Source organism: Schistocerca gregaria, chromosome 2 (assembly GCF_023897955.1).
Source record: "Schistocerca gregaria isolate iqSchGreg1 chromosome 2, iqSchGreg1.2, whole genome shotgun sequence".
NCBI lineage: Eukaryota > Metazoa > Arthropoda > Insecta > Orthoptera > Acrididae > Schistocerca > Schistocerca gregaria.
Genome location: NC_064921.1, coordinates 677619003 through 677637865, shown reverse-complemented (window position 1 = coordinate 677637865; position 18863 = coordinate 677619003). Strand labels below are relative to the sequence as shown.

The window sequence follows — 18863 nt, the reverse complement described above, 5'->3', positions numbered from 1 at the left end:
GCTAAGATATCTCAATAATTTTATTTTTACATGAAAGCCTGTACCTTAATCTACTTTTCTACATAATTTCCATCATATTGAGGCACTTGTCATAACATTGTACCAGTTTTTGAATACCCTTCTCATAGAAGTCTGCCGCCTGACTATTTTGATTTCGCCATGGTCTTGAAGACGCTCACCGCCCAGGTGTTTCTTCAAGTCACAGGGCGCAAGATCGGGGCTGTACAGAGGACAATCTAGAGTTTCCCATTGAAAAGATTTAATGAGATCTGTGGTCTGATTCGCCACATGTGGATGGGAATTGTTTTGCAGCAAAACGATGTCCTTGCTCAACTTCCATGGACTGTTGCTTTGATTCTGGTAATGTAGATCACCCATGTTTCATCACCCATAACAATTTGGCTTAAGAAATCATCACCGTCATTGTGGTACTGCTCAAGGAAAGTCAATGCACTGCCTAAAAGTTTGGTTTTGTGCACATCTGTCAACATTTTTGGTGCCCAATGTGCACACAATTTTCAGTAATTCAAGTGCTCAGTCACAATGCCATACAAAACACTACAAGAAACATTAGGAAAGTCATCCTGCAAGGGCGAAATCGTAAGGCGTCTGTTTTCTCTCACCTTATTATCCACTTCCTGCACCAAACTTTCATTAACGACTGAAGGACGCCCACTCCATTGTTCATCATGCACATTTGTGCGGCCATCTTTAAATGCTCTCACCCACTTTCTTACCATTCCATCACTCATAATGTCTTCTCCGTAAACTGCACAGATCTCATGATGAATATCGATCGCTTTTAGGCCTTTAGCACTAAGAAATCTTATAACAGCCTGTACTTCACAGTCAGCGGTATTCACGATTATTGGAGGCATCTTAAACACTCCGTACACAACGTAAACAAGGAAGAATCAGACTGTAATGGTGTTAGTGCGTAGATTAAGGTACAGGCTTTCATGTAAAAATAAAATTATTGAGATATCTCAGCACGTCTTTTTTTAATTTCAAAATGGTACTTACTTAAAAAACAGGCCTCATATAACTGGGAGATGTGGAGGGAATGGTGAGATGCTTAAGATAAGTTGAAGTTCAGAATAAGTTCAAAAGACACACTCAGGTGATAGAATTGGTGACACACCGGTTGCAAAAGGCAGGGGAACTGGTTCGTTTCCCAAAGTGATGTACAGGCCATGGGTTCCATTGGACTGAAATGCATGGGCTTATAGTCTAGGTGTTCTGTGAAATGTGTGCTCTTCTCTGTAGTTCTGCTGACTTTGTTTTCAGAAAAAAATCTAGTACTTCAAAGTCTGTAATCAAGATTTTATTTCATTCAACATCTCAACTCTCTCAGTGCAACTTTCATCATTTTTGTAAGACATTCATGGCAAAAATGTGATGTTACACATTAAAATGATTCATGATTTGTAATTAATGTGTTTCTATGAAGCCCATAGTCCATATTGTGGACTGCTGCTAACAGTACATGGCTGCTGCATTTGAGAGTTTCATTCTTTGCACTCCTCTGTTTGATGGACTACATGTAACCAAAGTAACATAAGAATACTTTTCATCATGAGAATTTTTATTAATGCTGTATATGTTTGGAACAAATTCTTTTATCCAATTAATGAGTACTAAGCAGATAAATAACTTTCATTTGGATACTACATTCATAGCCGTAATTCAGAAAAGTTTGAGCTATAATTTTTCAGTTAGCTATGTACAGAGAAGTTTCTTATTAATAACTGTCAGAATTGCAGTATTAGTCTATTCCATTATTCAGTCCTGTTGTTAACATTATTTTATCCCATACTAGTAATCAATTTGTTTGTAGCAATAGTTTAATGTAATATGTTTGAAAAAAGCCAAGAAAACTGTAATAAACTGAAAATAGTAATGACATGCATATAAAATATGAAATTAAATCCTTTTATAGCTAGGCTGTTCACATCTAATCATAAAAGTAATTCATATTTTCATTTTTAACAAACATCATACTTCTGCATTGTGTATTTCTTGGCTGTCTTCATATTTTTAACTAATTCCGATAAAAACAGGTGTTTCTTCCTATTGCCACTTATTTACTCAAAGTTTGAATACAGTAATTTTATACATTATTTATTTGTCATTGGAAATATTTTTGCACAACTGCTTGGAAAAAAGATACTCCTGTTTTGTCATTGTTGTTTGTTTCTGTTAAATTGGCTTTACATGTAAAGTTTACAAATAGTGTACCAAGAAATAAATAAAGAAACTATTCATAACCAAATAAAACACTCCAGATAATTCACAGATGTAACCTGAAACCAAAAGTGAGAAAAAATGCAATTTGTGTTCAACAAAATATTTTCTATTAGAAACAAATAACACAAGAGTCAGTTAAAAAGTAATATCTTCCAATTTTGTCACATATTCCAACAAAAGATAAATTAAATAGGTAAAGATTATGCTTCCAACATGTCTTTTCGAACAATTTCACTCATTGCATTGAAATAAATCCTAGTGTAATGATAGCTTGAATCCTCCAGATAATATTGTTAGTGAAAACCATCTTGTAGAAAACTACACATATGAAATGTGGTATTGTACATGTCTCTGTAGGGAAAGTAACATCATTGTTTCTCCAAATGTTTAGGTTTATTGCTGACTAGAGGGTAATTTAGTGTCTCTCTCAGGTACTGACAGTAAGACTGTCAATGAACACGTTTCGTCCATTTCCAGAATAAACTTTTCAGTGGTGTATAAGTCATGGAACTTGAACCTGGACCATTCTCTTCTTGTGTGCAGTGCTCTCACCATCTTAATGATCAGAACAATCTCCACAGTTGGCTCAAAGCTTTCCAAATTCCACAGAGGTTCCCCACAGACCTTACTATACTAGCATATCCAAGACAAAAGATATGACAGGGGGTGCCTTAGACAAAGTCTTTGGGTTCCTTTTTCAGCAAAGTAGGTCTCTATTCAATAACAAAACTCCTTGACAGATTAAAACTTTGTTCTAGGCCAAGATTTGAACTGAGTTATCTGTTCATACCTCATACTACGTCTACAAAATTCAGTTTTACAGAATTTAAATTTTAATGTGCTAGGAAATTTTGTAATAATCATATTTCTTCATCTTTTACCTCTGTAAACTTGATGTGCTTTCTACCATTTGTTGAATCCCTTTGCTCTACCTGTGGACGTATTGTTTTCTACAGGACAAAAGGATTCCAAATATATCAAACATAGAAAATTATTGTTATCAGCAGATACCTCTTAACAAAAATTTTTATGTCGCTTTCACAAAGAGAAACAGATGCGCTATTATGCTGAAGTCAGCCTCAATTAAAATGCTCATTGCACTTATGTTTTCAATTATCCCATTTTGAATTTTCTTAAGAATGTAGGACTATATAAGAGGAAGCAGTTTCTTTCATAAATGAATAATAGAAACAAAAAATTGGTGACATAACTTTCTGACTGATGTACATATCATATTCAATATTTGGAAGTCAATTTTACACCATTATAATTGTATTTTAACTAACCTGATGAGAGCAGATGAGCAAAACAGCAAGTCCTCTTCTCCAGGAGTTCCTCATATGAGATGACACAACTGGTATGATACACTCACAACAGTATTTACCAACACATCAGCTGTTTCATTGTCTCACTGCATTAACTGTGTCCACACTCAGATGGAATAACACATTTACAAATTTCCAATGTTAATTCTGCAGTGACTACCATCTGTTTTATTTGAGTCTCTTCTGGAGTTATTAACAGTTCATTCACACTTTACAAATAAATGAAAACTGATATATCCTCAGCCTCATTACTTCCTGAATGGAAAACGTGCTGATAAGTTTATAAAGAAGTTGGTCTCACAGTGTTTTAGCTGTTAACAATGTAGGCTGTATGTATAAATACAGTCTTTAGACTCAAAGTAGGAAGATGGGGTCAGGTTTTGGTCTGTTAGGTAGCAATTTGTCCAAAACTCAGGACACGTGACTAAAGGTTCAGCAAACTCTTAAAATGGATGAAGATGAAGCATTGTAATGCTGAGGAGAGAGGTTTCTCCACATCACTTCTAGAATTATGTTTAAGAAAACTTGCATTTAGCGATAGCAGCCCTCCTGTAATTTACTATATAATTTTCAAATCAAAGTTTACTCTGCCTATACGCTAACTTCCTATTTCGTACATCCACCCAGTCACCTATATATCTTGCTGTTTATTTTTATTTATTTATTTATTGCATTCATCTTTCCACTGAGATACATGACTATTTACAGCAAGAAATCCTCAAAGGAGCTTCCTACAGTTATCATCTGGAAATGAGATGAAAATCAATGTCTGTTAGCAGTACCTGTACATAAGATTCAAGTTACTTGTACAATTAACTGTAGGGGACAAATTTTTAAAAACAAATAATATTCAGCATAAATAAGATGAAAGTCAGCTAGTGATGACAAACTGATGTATTATTATTTGGCTTTTTTCCTCCCATATTCTGCTAGTAGACATAGTGAAAGTGAAAATAAAATAGAATACAAATGAATTTTTTCAATTTAGAATGTTAACACTTTTGTAAACGATAATGGCATCTAAAAATAACAGACCTGTGATAAAATTGTTATATGACATACAGATCAGGTGCCTTTTTGTAAGTAACTATGAATCGAGGAGTGTCTGCTGCATCAAAAAGGAATATTAGTTTAGTGGAAATCTAGCTATAAGTAAAGCAGTGCATGTAATTTTTCATGGTTTATTAGCAGTTTATCATGTCAAACGTCTGGTAAAAATCAGTGTTATTGTGTTTGGCAATTGGAACAATGAATTTCCATATCAACAATGTATCAGCATGAAAGATGGCTTTGACAAGCATTCAACCCAATGATCATGGAAACAGTCCTTGTCAGAGAGCATCTGCTACAGTCAGTGTGTAAAACCAGACTTAAGGAGACTGTGCAATACTGGTGTGTAGGCTGGCTGCTCTTCATCAGTTTACTGGTTGTTGTTGTGGAGGGTTAAGTTTGGTGGCTTGCTTTGGACCAAAGCATTACCACCATTGGGACTGTGACAGTCGTGTAGAAAACTACGATCTCATAACTGAAGAAAAGAATTGTTACTAGAGATGGTGTCTGTGATGTGAGAAAAGATAGTCCATTGATATATGGGAACAGGTTTGTTTATTGTACAGAAATTACTTCAGACCTGGCGAGAACTACAGAAATCTGTCTTCCCCACAGAACTGTTTCATGACAGTCACACAGTGTGCAACTGTAAATTTAGAAAGGCATACAGTGCATTGTGCTGATCAGTATCCACCACTGTCTGAGACTGTAGCTTTTCACGAAACTTTGTGCAAGTGACACTGTCTTCCCTCATGGGATCGCCGTTTTAGTTCACGAAGTATCATCATACAAATCTACCAGCATCACTTTGAATTGCTTCAATGTGTTCCCAAACACTCGAGCAGCACTCAAGAACATGTTGCATTGATGATGTATATGCCATCTCCTTTACAGATGCGTTACATTTCCCCACAATTCTCCCAATAAAACGAAGTCAACCATTCACCTTTCCTGCTACCAACCTGACGTATTCATTCCATTTCACATAGCTTTGATATTTAATCAATGTGACTGTGTCAAGTGGAACATCACTATTATAGTATTTAAATGACACAGGATTGCTTTTCTCACTCCTCTGCAACAGCTCACATTTTTCTACTGCAGAGTGAGCTGCCATTCATCACACGTGTCAGAAATCCTAAGTCATCCTGTATCCTCCTACAGTCATTCAATGATGACATCTTCCCATATATCACAGCGTCATCAGCAAACAGCTGCAAACTGCTTGTCAACCTGTCAGTGAGATCTTTTATGTATACAGAGAATAAGGGCAGTCCTGTCACACTTCCCTGGGCACTTCTGGTGACACCCTTGTTTCTGATGAACAGTCGCTGTCAGGGAAAATACACTGTGTTCTATTATTTTGAGCCAGTCACATATCTGGGAACTTAATTCGTATGCTCGGACCTACGTTAACAGTCTGTAGTGGGCCACTACGTCAAATGATATCCAGAAATCTAGGAAAACGGAATCTTTTTGTTGCCCGTCATCCTTGGTTCATAGGATATTGTATGAGAAAAGGACAAGCTGTGTTTCAAATGAGCGAAGCTTTCTAAATCTGTACCGATTTGTGGACAGAAGCTTTTCTGTCTCCAGGAGTTTTATTACATTCGAATTCATAATGTATTCAAGAATTCTGCACTGCAGCAAACCGACGTCAAAGATACTGTACAGTAATTATACGTATCCTTCTTTTACCTTTCTTATATACATGAGTCACCTGACCATTTTTCCGGTCGCTCGGAACTCTACGCTGGGCGAAAGATTCACGATAAATGTAAGCTAAGCAAGGGGCCAATGTCGCAGGGTATTCTCTCTAAAACTGGACTGGGATTCCATCGAACCTGACGACTTATTTGTTTTCAACGCTTTCAGTTGCTTCTCTACACCAGGAACGCCTATTTCTTTTTTCCCCGTGCAGGAGTCTGCTCATCAGTTCAGTATTAGTTTGAAGAAAGCCAGAACATGAAACAGATATTGAGTTTACGGGAAGCTATTTGTCATGAAATTTCAAATATTTTGTCATTCACTGAGAAACTAACGTGTTAAACACTCCCCCCTCCCCAAACTCAGTTCCTATTGTACCCTATTTAGACGCCGTTTTTTATATAAATGAATGGGACAGTTTCGAGCGTGTCATGCCATATGAAATAAAGTTCTATAGGTAACACCAGAAACTGTCCCAGATAATTCTAAAAGTGTAAGAACAGCCTGTAATGGATAAAAATTTTGTACCCTAGATTTCTGGGAAGGGGGACAGAGAAGTGACCCCTCTTGCCAAACTCAACAGCCCCCCCCCCCCCCCCCCCCCTCCTCCCACCACACCTTCCCTCACCTCTGGGATGTCTATGGCTGTGACTGAAATGATCGCAATCGCTTCTGCAATCATATACTGCCAGGGCTCTGTCTTTTCCTCGTCTTCCGATTCTCTGAAGTGTTATTAGTCAGTATTCTTCTTAGTTGTTTAATACGGGTCGTCAATGTATTGGATCACTTGCTCCAACAGCAAAAGCAATAGTTTTTCCTTTCTCCTCTTTATGTTCCCAGACCTCCACTAGTAACTGCACGCCTGTCTCCTCCCTTTATTCGGTTTTGCCGTCAGAGAAGCATCTGGCCACTTCGCACTCTTCACGCATTCGTGAGGCATATGAAACGGTTGTCTCATTGTCGAAGGCACCTCATGATCCAGTTATGCGAGTAATACATTTGAAATATGCAAGTTTACTACTTTTTTGCGTCATTTGGTAGTTTAGTCATGTGGTATCCTTGTCAATTCAGAAATGTCCAAAAAAATGTCTGAAATAAATCTCTGATGTGTGTGTGTGTGTGTGTGTGTGTGTGTGTGTGTGTGTGTGTGTGTGTGTGAAACTCGTCTTGGTCATGTGTATGTCTGTCAACACTTGTCTAATTGGTCAGATGTCAGTTACTCTATTTATAGAGATGGGCATTGTTTGATGCAGCATCATCTAATTCGTGTCAGTGAATCGTTACCTGGCAGTTTCCTCAACTGAGAAATGTCTGAAACTCGTCTTCGTCATGTGCATGTCTGTCGACACGTCACACTGGTCAAATGTTGGGTCATTCTGTTTATCGAGGTGGATATTGTTTGATGCATCATCGTGTAAACTTGTCAGTGAGTCGTAATTGGGCAGTTTCGTCGGCTGTTATCCCTGCACTTCAGAAACGGCTGGAACTCGCCTTTGTCACGTGTGTGTCTGTGGACACATGTCTAATTGGTCAGACATCAGGCGCTCTATTTATGGAGGTGGACATTGTTTGTTGCAGTGTCGTACAGTACGTGTCAGTGAGACTTCATTTGGCAGTTCCTTTGTCTCAGAAATGTCTGAAACTCGTCTTTGTCATGTGTGTGTCAGTCGATGCATGTGTATTAGTTGACCATAATATTTTTGCATCTGGGAGTGTAGGCCCTTCGGTCGGCTTATCGTCTTCATGAGGACATGCTAAACCACTTGATTGTAGATCCACAACTGTCTTGAAATCATTCACAGTGTGATGCGCTTTGCTTAGTCCCCACTGTACTTGTTTACTGTAACTTCATCATGTGTTTCTGATGACGACCACAGCAGGCCAAGTGCAATAATATTCTGTTGGGTAGTAGTTGGTCAGATGTCGGTCGTTTGTTGCAGCATTGTCAATTCGTGTCAATGAGTAGTCATTTGGAAGTTTTCTCTTCTGTTATCCTTGTGATTTCAGAAGTGTCTTAAACTCGTCTTTGTTGTGTGTATCTGTCGACACATGTCTAATTAGTCAGATGTCAGTCGCTCTGTTTATCGAGGTGTTCAGTGTTCAATGCAGCATCCTCTAATATGTGTCAGTGAGTCACCATTTGGCAGTTTCCTCACCTATTACTTCAGAAATGTCTGAAACTGGTCTTTGTCGTGTGTATATCTACATGTCTGATTAGTCAGATGTCACTCATTCTGTTTATCGAGGTGGTCAGTGTTTATCGCAGCATTGTCTAATGTTTGTCAATTAGTCACCATTTGGCAGTTTCCTTGCCTGTCACCCTTGTCATTTCAGACATGTCCTCATCTGTTATCTTTGTCATTTCAGGAATGCCTGAAACTGTTCTTTATCAAGTGTGTGCCTGTCGACATTTGTCTAATTGGTCGGATGTCAGTTGCTTTGTTAATGGAGATGGACACTGTTGCAGCGTCCAATAAATGCCAGCGAGTCGTCAGTTTCTTGTTGTCCATTTTGTCTTATTTGTGTAATACTCATGATGTTCTTTGTATTTGTTGATTTCACCGTCGTCTACATTGGTACTCGTGTCCGGCTGCTATATAAAGCTAGTGGAAAGGTTGTTGATGTACTTTAAAGTACTAACACCGTCGTCGTTTAATCCGAGTCTTGTTTCCGATTACATGTTGGCAAAATTTACCAGTAAACAACCATGTCAAGGGTAAATTTTAACTGTCTGTCGGTCTTGTCGCTAAAAAGCCCTTTGCTGTTAATTAGACGTCTGTCAAATACACGGTTCATTTGTCAGCTGCTAAAATTTATTTATGCTTCGGCATTGTTTAATGCGAATTTCCTTTAAGCCTTTTGTTTTCTTTTTACGTCCGCAACTTGTGACCGTTATCCAGTTTCCCGTCGTGCGATCCTTACAATCTTCGGGTGTCTACAGGACAAAAAAAACTGTCCCAAGTACGTCTGATGCTTTTTGTGTGTCATATTCGTCTGCACCGTGTCAGAATGATATAAACCGTTTGTCTCTGCCCTTGCAGCGTCCTCTGAATGTCCGCAAGGTCATCATTTGGTCCAGCAGTTACTCACGGTGAATTTTGCCATCGGGATTCCAACGTAGTCTACAGTAAGTCTAATTGTTTTCTTGTCTAAAGTGATACCACTAGCTCTGAATTGTTGCATTCCTGTAAAAGGGCCTGACCGTTATTCGCAAATTGTGGGAGGATGTTATCGTCCAGGAACAATGATCTTGGGGTCCCATCTGGATGCTACGCTGGTTGTTAGAAATATGTGTGTCTTTAATCAACAATAAAAACTGAGACACGATAAACTCTATCCATCCTTCGTCCGCTTCCCTCTTCGCTACAAACCAAATTTTTAAAATTAAGAACCAATAAATAATTAGACAGTAATAACTGCTATCGGCTAGCTCAGAGCTGAAACAACGTCCAAATTGATTTCATTCGAAAAGACAACGTCATACGTGGAAAAGATAGATATATAGGGTATACTCTGAGGAATTCTGATAGGACAGTTAATACTGTCTGAGAGTTAAACTGTCGGGTGTAGATCTACAAATCACGCGAAAGCGTCGAAAGTCGAAAGGTGTCTGCGTTAATTGATGCGAAGTTGACTATTTCGGTCGAGCTTTCTCGCGCCTCTGTCGTGCTTAGATGAGAGAAGGAGATGTCTGTTTGTCATTAAGTCAAGAGTCAGAGCGACATTACAACAGGGGTAGAACTAACTATATGGCGACAAGTATCTGGAATGAATGTGAAACTACCTAAAGGAATGCGTGCTGACGTTAACTCGTCTGGCAAAGCGAAACTTTGTGTTGGACCAGGGCTGGTACGGGAAACTTTGACTTTCTCGAATACTGCTCAACTGGTAGAGCGTTATCTTTGAAATGCGCAGATTCAGAATCGAATTATGACCCGATATAGTGTTTTAATGTTTCAGATGGGAAAATCTACAGTGCAATAGTTAGGTTATCCACTGCTTGTGTCGTCATGTCTGCAAATAAAATGTATAGATAGATAAAGGTCAGTGTAGAATATACCGCACATGCAACACATTGGCACAGTTGTTTGTTTCTGATCGGTAAGAGAAATTGTTTTGTTCGATGCATTGTCTCATGTCCTAATTGTCGTTATTTGCATTCGTCATCAGTGTGCTGTAGGGAAGGAGTAGTCAGTGCACTAATTATTCGGTATTCATGCGTTTGTATCTCGCTTATTCAACTGTTTTATTGATTTCTTTCGTTAGTGCAATAAACAGTATCAGGTTGTTGATGCACCTCCGAATCACAGAATTGATGAGTCTGTGTAGTGGGACAATAGGCTTGGTCAGTGTCCTGTTGACGAAGAATCCACACATTGGCCAAAAAGTTTAACTAAGACAAGAAACCTCAGATGCTTCCACGGATAAGAAAATGACTTCATGTGACAGTACATAGTCCAATTATTTCTTTTTTTGGTCAGTAAGCGATTGTCAGATGTACATCACAGTTTGTCAGTTGTCAGTCTGACATCTCCATTTGTTGTATTTGTCAGGTCTTGTGGGTGTTTTTGTTTTTTACTACAAGTTTCTGATTCGTCCTGGCGACATCATAATACCAAATTGACGTCTGAAGCAATTATAGTGCAGCAACAATATTTGTACACGTACATAGCGGTAGTATCAGAGAAATAATAAGTTCAGAAGAGACTGCTAATTAATAATATCTAATCCAAAAGTGTACTGCAATATGAGCATCAGGAAAGAACTCATAAAAGTATGTGGCAAAAAATAAGGAAATTGAATTCCAAGAAATAGCAAAATCCACACGCCCTGCAAGACATTAACGTTTATGGTACTACGTATGCCGGAAAATGTACTGATAAAGAAAAGTGTAGGCTGAAAAGTAAGAAACATTGTCATTTGTAAAGGAAGAAAAAAGCGAACAGTAAAAACAAAGTTCGTGCTGGCAGTGAGTACAAGACAATGGTCCTGACTCATGTTACTTGCCAGCTCTGAGAAGTGTCAGTTAGTAAAAGCATATTTTCAAAGCCTGCTACCTTTTTGTCGTCGTATGTCGATCTATTCACATATGTCTGATATAAGTTTGACGTGTCGGGCGCCAAAGATCGAAGATTCTGCTCGTAATTTTGTCCCAAAATTTCGCCCGCTGTCGGCTAGGAAACAAACTTATATCTACTGGTAAATCGAATCTCACGCAATCGTCAGTTCGATCGATTAACTTACTAGATGCTCAATTAATTTTTTTGATTGATAATTATTGTCATTGCAGTCTTTGGATGTTTAAGAAGTAAGGCTGCCCTGTATCTGGTTCTCCGTGCCTATGTCGTTGCATTTGCTAATAATGTAAGATGTAGAGGAATATTTCGCCTAAAGGTCGGCACAGTAACAAGTATAGGTGAGTGTTTCAAACTTCTTTTTTAAAAGCGTCAGAAGTTTGAAGCTCGAAATTCTGATGGTCTCAGTACTTTCTCCCTGGTATTTTCAATTGCAACAATGCTTGAAAACCGAATCATCCAATGAAATCACATGTGCCATCTATCAATAAGCCTCAGACGCTTTGGACCAACGTAGAGTTAGTGGATCAAAATCATCCATTCAGCCAGTCGTTGATCATACTGAGACACAAACGGATTTTTCTGAGGACGTGTTAATACAGGGTATCTCTCCTGAGAGTCGTCAGGCGCCTATTCGCTAGTGTTTCGGCAGATATTTGCAGTTTCTTTTTTACAATGTGTAGCTGGAGTCAACTCAAACAAATACTGGTCATCACAGTCAGTCGAGTCTCTCTCTCTCTCTCTCTCTCTCTCTCTCTCTCTCTCTCTCTCTCTCTCTCTCTCTCTCTCTCAACATACAAACTAACAGGAATTGAAACAGAAACGTCCACTGTCAGAAGAGCTTATAAACAAACAGGTTTTGTAGCCTCTGCGAACTGAGTCCCCTCAAGGCCGAATGCAATTAAGTTTAGAATGTGATGAGAAATTTTAAGATTCAAAGGTGACGACACCAGGTTTCGAGTTGAGGTAAATGAGGAATTTTTCAGAAGTACGACTAAAAGTAAACGTCAAGGAATCAGGTCGGAGTGCTGTCATAACTCAAGATGCAACGACTTGAATGAAGTGGGAGTAATGAGAAGTAAAGAACATAATTAAATTAGGGGCGCTTGTTTGAGATGGATTATGTTTTTCTAACGGTATTTAAACACGATGCATCTGACTTATGAAACACAGACAGCTACTTGCCTACTTTTAATGAAGGTATTAAAAAAAACGCAAACATCACTCGCCTACAAGCCAGTACGAGGAGCGATCTGTGATAGTGGAACATGTGATCAGCCATATCGCCGATACCCCCAGCCGTTAGTTCCAGTAGATTAATCCTGAGGATGGTGCTGCGTCTTTACTCAAACAGCTCCTCAGGTGGCCTCACAAGGGCTGAGTCGACTCCGTATTAGCCCCCCCCCCCCCCCCATAACACAGAAACAAAAACTGAGGAGCAACCAGCAAGCGAACCCAGGTCCTTCCGCACTGAAGGCAGCGACGCTAACTATGCGGCTACGGAGGCAGTCAATATTACATTGATTTACTGTTAAATCTATCCCTAAATACCACTTTGTTGCTTGATGATAAGTGTGGAACGCGGAAAAATAACGGGGAGCTAGCGAACGCTTAATTCATAGGCTTTCTTTAAAATATATTACATCGCAGACGGATATTCGTACTGCTTTCGCTACAGCGTCTGTAGGACCATGGATGGCCCCTTCAAGGATTGCGTTTTCTTCTGCTGTTCCCATAAACTCCTCAGCCTTTCCCTTTTTCTCTTTCACCCTTCTTCAGAATCCGCTATTCTTGTCTCTTCCACTTGCAGCTCTCTATTCTATTCCTGTATCATCTTCTGTCTTTGGTCTCTGGTGCACTGCAGAGCCAAAGAAACTGGTACGCCTGCCTAATATCATGTAGGGCCCCCACGAACACACAGAAGTGCCGCAACGCGTCGTGGCATGGACTTCACTACTGTCTGAAGTAGTGTTAGAGGGAACTGACACTATGAATCCTGCAGGGCTGTCCATAAATCCGTAAGAGTAAGAGGGGATGTATGTCTCTTCTGAACAGCACGTTGCAAGGAATCCCAGATACGCTCAATAATGTTCATGTCTAGGGAGTTTGGTGGCCAGCAGAACTGTGTTCCTGGAGCCACTTCAGCAATTCTGGACGTGTGGGACGTCGCATTGTCCTGCTGGAATTGCCCGAATCCGTTGGAATACACAATGGACATGATTGCATGCAGGTGATCAGACAGTATGCTTACGTACGTGTCACCTGTCAGAGTCGTATCTAGACGTATCAGGGACCCCTTATTACTCCAAATGCACACGCCCCACACCATTACAGAGCCTCCGCCAACTTGAACAGTCCCTTGCTGTCATGCAGGGTCCATGGATTCATCAGGTTGTCTCCACAACCAAACACGTCGATCCGCTCGTTACAATTTGAAACGAGACTCGTCCGACCAGTCATCAACAATCCAATGTCGCTGCTGACGGGCGCAGGCGACGCGTAAAGCTTTGTGTCGTGCAGTCAGCAAGGGTACACGACTGGGCCTTAGGCTCAGAAAGTCCACATCGATTATGTTTCGTTGAATGGTTCGCACGTTGACAGTATTGAAATTGCAGAAATCTGCGGAAGGGCTGCACTTCTGTCACTTTAGTCCTATTCTTGCAGGATCTTTTTTCGACCGCAGTGATGTCAGAGATTTAATGTTTTACCGGATTCCTGATATTCACGGTACACTCGAGAAATCGTCGTACGGGAAAAACCCCTCTTCATCGCTACTTCGGACATGCTGTACTCCGCCGCCCGTGTGTCAACTATAACACCACGTTGAAACTCGGTTTAACGTTGATAACCTGCTATTTTAGCACCAGTAACCGATTTAACAACTCTGTGTCAGGCACTCCTTGTACATAGGTGTTGCCGACCGCAGCACCGTATTCTGCCTGTTTACATATCTCTGTATTTAAATACGAATTCCTATAGCAGTTTCTTTGGCTCTTCAGTGTATATAGATCAGTGTGTGCTTGTTTCTCCAGTTTTCATTACCTTCGACCTTTATCTCTAATTTCGACCAATCCTTCTTGAATTCCATAACCCACTTGTATCCTATTTTTCCTATTGTCCTACAGGTTTTTTCCCAAACTCTTTTAGTCATGCTGTCCATATTCATTCTGATCACGTATTCCGCAAATCTTCCCCTTTTTAATCGTGAAGTTCCGATACAGTTCCTCCATAGGTCTTCGCATCCATCTCTCACCATCTGTTTTAGGATAAGCATTTTCCTATGCATTTTTCTCTCTTCTTTCTCTAGTTGTTCTGCACTTTGGCTTCCTAGTGTTATCGTCTCACCCGCAAACAGAACTGCATGCCTCACTGTTGCATTGTAGTGTCTGTAGATGTAGTCTTTCTATAGCATATGTATGTGATCATAGAGGAGGCTGATATCTTCTTTTTCGTCTCTGTTATTCCCTTATTGCTCCTGTTTCTTCCTGTTATATATTCTCACAGGTATTTGAATTTGACCATCTGTTTTCTGGAGTTTTCCAATCGACAGCGGTATTCAGTATCTTTTTCTTGTTGTAGGAGTTCATCAGTCCCACCGTTTTTGGCTACCTTGTCTAAGTTGTCGAGTAGTGTTTTCGCGTCTTATTCTATCTCATTTACTATTACTCTGTCATCTGCAGTAGGGCTGGGCAGTCTATCTGGACCCTACATTGAACAAATATTGAATAGAGCTGGTACAGCAAATAAGCGGCGCATCTTTCACACTGACGTGCAGCTCATTTCCTTCTCAGTGTTGTCCTAAACATCGTATGAAACTTGATAGTTCCCTTTAGGGTCGCAGGTTGAACGCCAGTGGGGCGTAGTTACAGCAGATTTTTGTGTTCACAGTGACAGGATTTGACAGCTGGCAGTCCTGTGCTCCTGAAGAAAGGCGGGAGCTTAACACCCGTGCCGAAAAGTTGTATCGAAAAGCTGAACTCTGTTTCCAAATGTACCTTTACAAACGAAAATACAGCGATGTTGCCCAAATTTAATTCTCACACTATTGAACAGATGAGTGATGTAGGTAATAGTGTCAGTGGCGTTAGAAACAGATGAAATCGCTGGAATTGAACGAAGCTCCAAGATCCTATGGAGTCCCTCAGATTGTATACCGAATTTGAGGCTGAATTAGCTTCTCTTTTACCATAATCTACCGTAGATGACTCTAACGAAAAAAGCGTGCCCAGTTGTTGAAAGGAAGCACAGGTTACACTGGTCTATATGAAGGGCAGCAGAAGGATCCAGAGAACTTCTGTCCAATATCCCTGACGTCGATTTTTTGTGAAATCTGAGAACATATTTTAAGGCTCAAACGTAATGGGATGTATCGAAGAGAATGACCACCTCTATGCCAACCAACATGGAATTAGAAAACTTCGATCACGTGAAATCCAAGTCCCACTTTTTTTACATGATACCCTGAAAGCCATAAACCAATAAAATCAGTCAGAAGCAGTATTTCTCGATTTCCGAAGAACAAATGACTCAATACCACATCTACACGTGTTATCATAAGTGCGATCGTATGGGGTACAAAGCGAAATTCCTGACTGACTGAAGATTTCTTGGTAGGGAGGATGCGGCGTATTTTCCTGGATGGAGTGACCGACAGATGTAGAAGTAACTCCGGGTGTACCTCAGGGAAGTATGTTGGGGCCCTTACTGTTTGTGTTGAATATTAATGACTTCAGACTTTTCGCAGATGATGAAGTTATAATGAAGACCTGCCTGAAAAAAAAGCTGCTCAAATATTCATTCGAGTCGTGATAAGATTTCGAAGTGGTGCAAAGAGGGAAACTTGCTTTAATTGTTCATAAATGTAAAACTGTGCACTCAACAAAGCGAAAAAACATAGTATCGAAGAGTCACAGCTGGACTCGGCCAATCCATATAAATATCGGCGTGTAGGGATCTGCTTTGTAGGGATATGAAATGGATCGATCAAATAACTCAGTCGTAGGTAAAGCAGGTGAGAGAGTTCGGTTTATTGGCAAAATACTAAGGAAACGCCGTCAGTCTGCAAAAGAGATTACTTGCAAAACAATCGAGCGACTCATCCTAGAACACTGCTCGAGTGTGTGGGACCCGTTAGATAGGGCTAATAGGGGATATTGAACGTATGCAGAGAACGGCAACACGAAAGGTCACAGCTTTGTCTGACCGGTGGGAGAGTGCCACAGAGATACTGAAGAACCTGAGCTGGCAGACACTTGGATGCAAATTGTGTCGAGAAATCCCACTTACAAATCTTCAAGAACCAGCTTGAAGTGATATTCTAAAACTCCCTACTAATCTCTTCTGTAGAATATCCTGAGGACAAGGTTAGGTTTCTTACAGCACGCACAGACTATATGTGAATGGGACGGGAAGAAGCCCGGTACAATAGGAAGTCCCTCTGTCATGCACATCACAGTGGTTTGCAGAGTGTAAATGTAGATGTAGAAAACCTAAACATGGTTGCTCGGACTTTAATCTGAACCCATCGTCTGAAAGAGCAGGTTACCTGTCTCTTCCTTTGGCATCGTCGGCATATTCACAGTCTGTACGCGTCGAATATTTCCGTCTTTTTGTCAGAGAGCTCATGTTTCTAGTCTTGGTATACAGTATCTAGTTTATTGTGTTCACTGAATGTGTCGACGTTTGGTAATCGCATCGTCACATGTCTAAAATTAGGTCAGTGCCGGATTTAATCTGTTCTTCTTGTCATTAAAATGTCTGATGTATTATTGTCACTTATTAGTTTGTCAGTATGTGTGTAACAAGGCAAGGCTCTGGTTATGTATGTGACCCATTAACGTTTTATGCCATACCAAGATTGTAGCCCGGGTGCCAACCCCTAACGCGCAGTGAATTACCAATTATATCATCCGATCCCGCCTCAGGAGTCGTATAATTGCCCTAGAAAGATACGAATACGGTTAGAGTCCAGGTCTAGAACATCGTGTTCGGTTATCACGTATACAGAGAGTTTCACAGTTTCCATTACAGGCTTCTAGGGGTTGTAGATGGGACTCAGTAGATAAAGTTTTGATGAGAAAGCCATGCCCGGAAAACTAAGCCGTTTGGATGTAAAATAAGTTTGAAACTCGGATCCTTTCAAATCTTCTGCATCACGGTACGCACAAAACTTGAGAAGAGGGCGTCGTTGTCAGTCGCTGTCATAGCTGTGGCGTCACATACCAATTGCAGCAACGGCTGCGAGAGAGTGATAGCTTTCGCAACTAGGAGGGTTGACAGTAGTGCTCCACGGCCGCGCCGCACTCTTCACATAGAAGAGGACGTCCTCTTTTTTTTTTGTTGACTTTCGGAACGTACTCCCAACTCAACATTTATAATACAGACTACAGTTTGCTTTGATAGTTCAAAGTAGACATTGGTTTAAGTCGTACCCACATACGGAGCTTCGTAGGCTTAACAAAGAACTGATGCCGACATAAAAACAAGTTTTACGACCACGGTATACTGAAATGAGTAAACAAGAAGAAAATGTAACACAGGATGCACATAATTAGTTGTTATAATAATCTTGTTGGTAACACAATAATAAAAGATAAATCGCTGTGACGGCGTCCTTCGTTACATAGAAGATAATCTTCAAACATTTGATCTTGAAACTTAATTTACATCCAAACGGTACATTTCCGAACAAGGGTTCCTTGTCCAATTTTATTTACTAAGTCCCTTTATAATCCATAGGAGCATGTAATAGGAATTGTGAAATACCCTGTATAATAAATGCAGCAAATCTTCTGTATATAGAAAGATATTTCTTTCTCTAGGAAGCACTTTGTCTGGGTTCGAAATGACGCTCATCTCGTGGGTTTCAGTGACCAGAGTTTGGAAAAGACAATCATTCTTTTTGAATTTAACCAATGAAGCTGGCGTTACTCACGCTTTTGCCTTTTAACAAAGAACAATACCGACGAACTTGGTGAGGCTGACCAGGATTTTTTGCTGTGTGCTTTGTTGTAAGGAACGAAAGGCCTCCAGTGGTTCATTACAGAGTTATTAGTACAGTTTCTTACCCCCATTATCAATGTGACGTCAGCATTTCGAACTGCTCCTGCATTCCTCTTAGTCTTGTAGCAGTATTATTTCTATTGTAAGATTTTGTTATCTCTACTAAGATATATTCCTGCCACTGTCAGGAGTTCAAGTCTGGGAACAAAGAGGTAAAAAAGTGTTTAACTGTGTTGCTCACAGTGAATACTCTTAATCTAATGCAACGTAACGAAGCTCAACGAACGATCTTGCAATGAGCAACCGGAAACCATGGCTTCTCCTTACCAAAGCATTCAGCAAACAATGCTGATCAGTCTCAGAAGAACTGTCGGTAGAACTTGGACTCGGTCTGTGTACAGTACAGTGGGTGGTAGTGTGGTAGGATATGCTTTACGTATACAGGAAACCTATGAAG

At 40.1% G+C, this 18863-nt stretch overlaps 1 protein-coding gene across 3 annotated transcripts in view; it reads right to left on the bottom strand.

Annotated features, from left to right (window-relative positions):
- LOC126334741 (chorion peroxidase-like) overlaps positions 1 to 18863 on the bottom strand; it is a 407382-nt gene that overhangs the window by 53426 nt on the left and 335093 nt on the right. The gene's annotated exons all lie outside the window — the stretch shown is intronic.